This window comes from Myotis davidii, unplaced genomic scaffold (genome assembly GCF_000327345.1).
Source record: "Myotis davidii unplaced genomic scaffold, ASM32734v1 scaffold478, whole genome shotgun sequence".
NCBI lineage: Eukaryota > Metazoa > Chordata > Mammalia > Chiroptera > Vespertilionidae > Myotis > Myotis davidii.
Genome location: NW_006289570.1, coordinates 1,315,414 through 1,323,025, shown reverse-complemented (window position 1 = coordinate 1,323,025; position 7,612 = coordinate 1,315,414). Strand labels below are relative to the sequence as shown.

Genomic DNA, 7,612 nt, shown 5'->3' with positions numbered 1-7,612 from the left:
TGACTGTATTTTTAAAAAATCTTTATTGTTGAAAGTGTTACGAATGTCCCCCTTTTTCTCCCATTGACCCCTTCTAGCCTGCCCCCACCCTCTGCCCAGGTCTCCATCACCCTATTGTCGCTGTCCCTGGGTTATGCATATAGGAACATATTGACTATGCATATTAAATATATATATATATATATATGCAGGCTGAGGTCACTGAAGGCCACTGTATTCTTTTCAACCCCCTCCTGAGCCCCCCCGGCCCCCACGCACCAGCTGTCACTCTTACTGCTCTCACACTCAGCACACAGTAGGTACTCAGTGAACAGTGTTGGGTAAATTATTACCAGGGAGAGGTGGCACTTTTCAAGGCGCATCCCCCAGATCACATACCCACCAGGGAGCTGTGGTCACCGACAAAGGGAAGGTGACCCTAAGATGGCATTAACAGCTCTGGAGCCCAGAAGGAGGGAGGTGATGCGAATGCTCCCCAGGCACTACTCAGGCCACACCCAGAGAGCCGCTATGTCACCTCTTCCCCCTTGGAAGTAGGACAAAGATTGTGCAGAGCATCGGTCCAAGGGCTGAGAGATGTTCGGAAAAGGAGTGAAGGCTTTCGTGGGGACAGGCAGGGGAAAAGACTTCACCTGACTTTTTAAAAAGACTTTCTATACGGCAAGGCCTCCTGGAAACCCGGGGGGGCCCAAGAGCACAAGCGAGCGGACACTGGCCCGCATCAGGGCGCTCTCCCGGGCTCTGAGCAAAGATGGAGGAGCAGTGGCTCGAATGAGGGAACATCTGGGAGACAGTGAACAGAGCCCTGTCTGCAGTCAGAGGCGTGACGGCCTGGTCCTACTTAGGGGCGCGTCTGACAGCCCAGCACACCGGCTGCTGGGGCAGCGCTGTCCGCCCGATTCCATTCAGGCTGTTTCACTCCAGTAACAGCCTCGGGAGGCCCAGTGCCCGTGTGTCCTCAATGACTTCCGGGGCAGACAGACCGGTCAGCTTTGTGGGGAGCCCTACAGCGCCAGGAGGGGGGGGAGGGGGCCTAAATTTCCCCGGGACCTCCCCCACCCCTTCTTTGACTCCTCAGTGCCATCATCTTCCTGTAGCAACACATGACACCCTGGAAAGGCTCCAGTTCTTGACGTGAGGGACCCCCGAACTCCTCAGTTTTTCCCTACGCCACGTGGCCTAAAGTTTAAGCCGTATCTCCTTAAACCTAACTTCCAAATTGGGTGCGATCCATCCACCCATTTCTGTGGCATGCTGTAGCAGGCCCACCAAAGGCTAATTTTCTCCATATAAAAAGCATGGATATATAACAGCTACCGTTTATTGAAGGCCTACTATGCGCAAGTCACTGTGCTAGCTCCGTGAGCATTGTTTACTCCTCACCCAGCCCCCTTGAGGGGAGGAACTCTGACCCCTATTTCAGAGATGGTTCAGAATCTGAGCTCAGAGAGGTGAAGTCACTTCCCCAGGTCACACAGCAGAGGAGGAGGGCTGGCCTGCTCCAGGGCCCGGCTTTTAGCCTTGACAGAAACACAGGTGACAAGGACAGTCACCTTCTTTATGACCAAAGAAACAGATCCATGCATTTTTAAATGCTTCACAGCGTCCGTCTGCCTATGCTGGGTACTGAATAGTGATCATGGAATAAATAGAACAAGGGACAAACTGCTAAACAGGGTTTTCTTTCGCTGTTACTTTTGGTAAAAATCCTCACGTCAGCATAGAACCCATGTACCCCCAACCCTGATAGGTTGGTAGGAGCCGGGATGACGGAGGGACCCTGTGTGGCCTTGGGTGAGTTCCTGAAGGCCTCGGAGCCACAGTCTCCTCGTCTGGACACAGAGAACCTTCTCTCCACCCGACTCACCAACTGTGACGGCAAAGCACTCGGCACCGTCTGGCACTGCCTCACTCTGTTCCCTGAGGACCCTGCCTCCTGCGGACAGTTCACACCGAGAGGCCCTTCCTGGGGTGATCATGGACAGTGCAGCTGGTTCCGGCCCCTTAGCTTGGGGTGCAGTCACCACCTGCTAGGGATGTAAGGGGAAGACAGAGATGGGCAGCCTCCATGGGGGCACGACTCCCTCCCATCAGACCCTTAGGACCCGGGGACCTACTGTGCACCGGCACTGTCACCGAGTTCTGACCTCGGCACTGCTGCCATTGGGATGGGCCATTCTTTGTGATGGGACCGTCCTGCGCACGTAGGGTGCTGAGCAGCGTCCCAGCCTCCACCCACTGGCTGCCCAGGGCAGCACCCGCCCCTCCGTGTGACAACCCAGCATGTGTCCTGTCGCTGCCAGATGTCACCTCGGGAGCTCCATGCACCCAGGAGAACCACTGCCTCAAACTCTTGCCCTGGTGTCGCTATCACCACCCCATCGCAGAGAACCGAGGCTCAGGGATGTCCCACGGCCAGGAGGTGGCAGAATGAGGAGTCGGCCCCACGCTGAATGGAAAACCAGCTGTGTGTCCAGGACCCCAGCCCGTCCCGCTGCCTGGCCCCAGCTCAGCACGGACAGGAGCCTGATGCAGCGGGTGGCGGGCGTGCACGCCTGGGCGCCCATTCATTCGCACAGGGACACACCGACTTCTCCAGTGCAACTTGCACCAAAACTTTATTTCTGTTTTCAGGGTCTGAATGCGACATCTTTGTACATGCAAAGGTCATCTCGTTTGGGGGCAGTTGGCCGGCTTCCCAACTGCTCTCGATGTGCGTAGGAAACTCTTTACAGTTACAAAATATAAAAGCACTTGTCGATGTCCAATACGCAGTGAGTCCAGGGAGCCCCGTGGTTTCGACGTTAAAAATATAGGCTTTTTTCTAGGTGAACTGTCAGTCACACAATTCGAGGCTCCCTCTGGGGTTGGATAAAGTGCCTCTCGCCTCCTCCGTGCAGAACTCCAGGGCTGGCGAATTCTAAGGCAACTGCGAGGATGCCAGCGGGGAGCTTAGCTTTCCCACACCCCCGACTGGGTTCCGTCTCTGTCGGGACTCAACGCTCTGACGCAGGGACCCGGAAGAAAGGCTAGGAAAATATACAGTCTATGTCCATGTATTTCCACTCCCCGTCTTACAAAGCATCTAAGAATCAAAATCAGGGGGGAGGTGCTGGACTTCCGGAATATGGGTTTGATTTAGGAAACAGCCCCGTACAAAATGTCGCCCGTAACACAATGACTTTTGTCAGCCCCCTATTTACAGGAGCCATAAGGCCATGTGGAGTGAGATCGTGAAAAAGGCTCAAGTTCTTCTGTAGACAACGGCGTCGTATTTCTGCGCGGGCGTGCCGCCACCAGAGATGGTCACAAGTGCCTGTCCGACTCGCGGACGGTGCTCCCGGGGGAACGGCACAGGCCGTCTGCCCATCAGGGAAGTGACCTGCCACGGCTCCAGGGACGGGCTGGGAGGTCCCACCCAGAGCGCTTTCCTCCTGCCTCCCCCTCCGACAGGCCCACCCCCAATGCTAGTTCATAAAAGGCGGCTGGGGCCAGCTTCCTGTTAAGGGACAGGGATTCGTGGGAGGGGCCGCAGGGGCCGGGGGAGGTGGGGGGGGGGGGGTCAGCCCTCTCTGTGGGTGGACGCCGTCTTCCACGCGGGCCCGAGTCACCTTTAAGAAAGCATTTCGTTCTGCAGGTGGCCCGCCCGCACACCTGTGGTCACTTAGTTTTGCAGTTGTGCCCGGAGCCCGGGGCAACCCGGGTGCCCGGGTGGGAAATGGAAAAGCGGGGAAGGACAAGGCAGCTCTTGGCACCAGGTGGGCAGCTCCCTTGAGAAATCACGCCACGGGCTTTCCTAAACCCCTTGCGCAGCCTCTGAGGTTTCGGATCTCAGGCCTGGGCCCCGTCCAGTCTCGCTCCTTCGCAACACCTGGAACTGGCCTCACTACCCGGGACGCACAGAAGAAAACACCTTTCTCCGAGAGCACAGGGCGTGGCTGGTCCCCTGGAAAACATCCCCACCTGACTGTCCTGGCCCCAACCCTCGGCACCCTGAGGCCATCATCCCAGCATCCCCAACCCCGCGGGGTCTCCCCGGCGTTTCTCTGTGGCACCAAGTCATCCTCCGCAGCACTGACGCCGGAGGCCGTGCCGGGAGGTTCACAGGCCAGAGGCCTCTGCCTCCTCAGACAAGAGACCATGAGGAAGGGGCTCCACTGGGGGGAACATACAGACTTGTCAAGAGGTCATCTGTCAAGATGCTGATGTGCAAAGGGTCAGAGGGTGTGTGTGGAGAGGGAGGGGAGGGAGGTGGCTGAGATGGTGCATCCCTAGCAATCGGCCTTTTGTGCAAGACTCACCAAGGAGAGCCACGGGCTCAGGGAGGAAGGAGAGGCGGGCAGGGCTTGACTGCATACAGATGATTAAGGCATATTCAGTGTAAAGGAGACAGATTTCCAAGGGTGACCCCAGGCTCACTCGGGAAACTGGAGCACAAACCCTTGCTTTGCCCCAAAGAGCTCACCCCGTTTAGAAAGAGGAGAAGCACACCCCCAGTGGCCCAGCTGACTGCACAGGCGCGGACGTCAATCGCTCTGACCCCAAGGGGGGTTCCTGGGGCGGGGGGTTGCATTGGGAGGGTCCCTCCTGACCCTCTGTGATTGTCTGCTCTGCATGGAGAGAGGAGGCAGCAGGAAATAGAAGTTGGGAGAATGTTCAGAGTCTGCCCTAGTCAGTTGAAAGGGGTGGACTTTGTGTGTCTTAATCACCATGGAATCAACTGAACTTTTAGTTCCAGTCATGGGCGGGGGGGATAGGGTAGGCAAAAGATCTCCTCTTCATGTGTTTTTCTTTCCTGTCGGGTAAACCTGGGCTAAAACAGAATTGAGAGTTGTGCATGGTGAGTGCGCTACACTCACTGGACAGAACAGGCCACTTCCTACTGCCTGAGGTGGTACCAAGCGGCCCTTCCCACCTTCAGAAGGACAAAGCAAGCAGCAGCCAAGGAAGGAACTAGCAGTGCCCAGGGGCACTAGCAGCCTGGTCAGGAGGCCACCACATCAACGCTGTTACAGAGCACGAGCAACAAACGTCCACCAGCAGCTCCTGGAGGAATTCCATCCCCAAACTGCCAGAGAGAACGGATCAACGATTTACTCAGGGAACGAAGGGGACACAGCTACGATCAAGCAAGGCCAGACCTCCACATGCAGATGCACGAGGCTTCCAGACCCACAGGGTGGGCGACGGGATCCAACCAGCGCCCATTGGTAAGCAGCAAAGCTCAGCCCACAGGACTCAGGGAGGGCGCTCTGGTCACTGTCTGCGGTGCTGAAGCTAGCCGCTCCCCAGGGCACAGGCTGTCTTACCCCAGAGAAACACGACTGCTGTCCCCCGCTCCCCACCCCCAAGAGGAGAGCGGAGGTAAAGGGAGATGATGCGAACAGAGCGATGGGCAGACACACAGAGTCCTGAGAGGTGGCTGGGAAGGGAGGGATGCTTTGACACCATTTGCAAATATTGGGATTTATGAAGATTTTCACCGCTTTGGGAGGGGTGTGTGTGTCTATATCTAGCCAATGCTGTGTATGTGTCTATGTGGAAACTAAGCCCCAGGACCCTTCGGCCACTACCAGCCACCCTGTGAACTGCCCAAGCATCTCTCTCTCCAAAGGGCGTCTCCCAGGGAAGGTTGGCACAAAGTTTATGGCGACTGCAGGTATGGCAGATGGCCAGCAGGCATTTCTGGGATGTTTGCTGGGGCCTTGGGCTTCGCAGGTGGAGGAGGCTGGTGTGGAGGATTTCCAAAGAGAATGACAGAGGAGAGACAGCAAGAAAAAGAGGCAGGTAGACCTCCGCTCCGCCACCCAGCACCCAGCTCTGTCCGCGTCCCTGGCCTGGGGAGTTCCCCTGCTGGGAAGGGCTTTCCGCAAGACCCCGCCCTTCATCTGGACCTAAAAAGATGGTGGATGCAGGGGGAGGGTTGGTAGAAGGAAGAGGTGAGTAGAAACACAAGAGCCTCTCATCCCTGCATCTGCTCAGCGAGGCCACTGCGGACCGGCTCTTCCCGTAGCGCAGGCAGTGATGGAGATCAACGCTGGGAAAATCCTCAGGCGGGTCTGAAGGGTGGGAAAGGCACTGCCAGGGGCTGCAGCTTATGACCCTGGAGGCCAAGGGACAGGTCCCTCCACAGAAACCAGAGCTCACAAGGGCAAGGAACCAGGGAGACACACAGGTGACAATCAGAATGTCTACAAAAAGCTCGGATAGGGACAAGGTAACCTGAGATGACCAGATGCTCCCGGCAAAGCAGCCACGCCTCTCTCCTCCCGTTCCTCAATGTGAAGGCTTATATACACGTCCATGGTCAAGGGGAACTGGCTGCATTATTGCTTCATCGCCTCCGAAAGCAAACAAACGCGACACGCGAGAAAAGAGGCGAGCTGTGCGCACGGCCCCTGGGAAGGATAAATACAGGAAGGGGACGCTTAACATCGGAACCCCTGAGCTTCCGAGAGGGAGGGGAACGGCCGAAAAGCAATCAGGACGCCCGCCCCGCGGCGCTGCCCGGACACACCAGCAGGAAACGAGTGAGCTTCTCCTTCCCTGGAAAGTCCTCTTGGGAAGCCCTGCCCTGGGAGGGGAGAAGGCGCTTCACAGTTCGGGTGCTTTCCAGAACCGACCCGTGCTCCCAGAGCGGCTGCTGACGTGGGCGGAAATGCACTGTTACATTAAAAACCGCAACAAAACTGCCCACATGGACACTTCTGGGCAGCCTGGCTTCTTTCCCAGCCTGAAGTGCTGTCTGGTAGGCGTGCAGGTGCGTGAAGAGGGAGCCTTTCGGCCTGATCCGGTCCGACCTGGTCCATCCTGAGAGCCTGCGGAGGGTGGAGCCCGGACAGCATCTGCTCTGACCGGAAGGCGGGGCGCAGGCAGGTGACCGCTGTGCAGGAGGGAACGGCGGCAGCGCGGCCTCGTCTTGGGGGTCTGACAGTTAAGGCTTCTGTTCATGAGATGTGGCGGTGTCCCCGTCTGGAGAGGAAGGGAGAGCCCTGTCAGTAGGGGGAACAGGAGCCCAGTTACTCTCTAGCTTCAGGCCTCAAGACCTTTGCTGGGACAAGATGGCCATGCTGCAGGCCGCAGGCCGGGAAGGATGACGTGGGGTTTGTTGCTGTTTACGGCCTGGGACGAGGAAGGTGGCGGGCGGCTGAACGCGGTGGAATGGAGGTGACACTGAGAAGTCGGGGTTCCAGCCTCAGTGTCCTCATGTGACTGGAGCCTGAGACATCACCTCACAGCTCGAAACACACACACACAGGCTCCATCCCTCATCCGAACCCCGGAGCACAGCTTCACTGCAGAATTCAGGATTCTTTTTGGAGTTTATGATACACAAATACATACCCATATATGCTTATATCTAAATATAAATATGTAAATATTGTGTAGTATATGCAACACCCACAAGCAAGCACACAGTATGCCTGCAGCGTCACGTATGGATGTTCATAGAAAGAGGGGAGAGAGCCTAAGCAGCATTAAATCCACGCAGGGCAGGTTTGGCCTCTGAGAGGTAGATGCTTCCTTGTCAGAGGGCTCTGGTTTCTGCCTGTGGATGTCGGGGCGGGGGGTAGGGGGGGGGAGGGGTGGGCAGAGAGGCAGGCAGAGGGAT

General features: G+C 57.0%; 1 protein-coding gene across 1 annotated transcript in view; it reads right to left on the bottom strand.

The window, feature by feature from the left end:
• Nucleotides 1–2,591: 2,591 nt before the first annotated feature.
• The window catches only part of KIAA1671 (KIAA1671 ortholog), a gene marked incomplete at its 5' end in the record, with an annotated part of 99,815 nt that continues 94,794 nt past the window's right edge, over nt 2,592–7,612 (bottom strand). Inside the window, one exon of the mRNA XM_006762116.2 lies at nt 2,592–6,972. The remainder of the gene's footprint in view (nt 6,973–7,612) is intronic.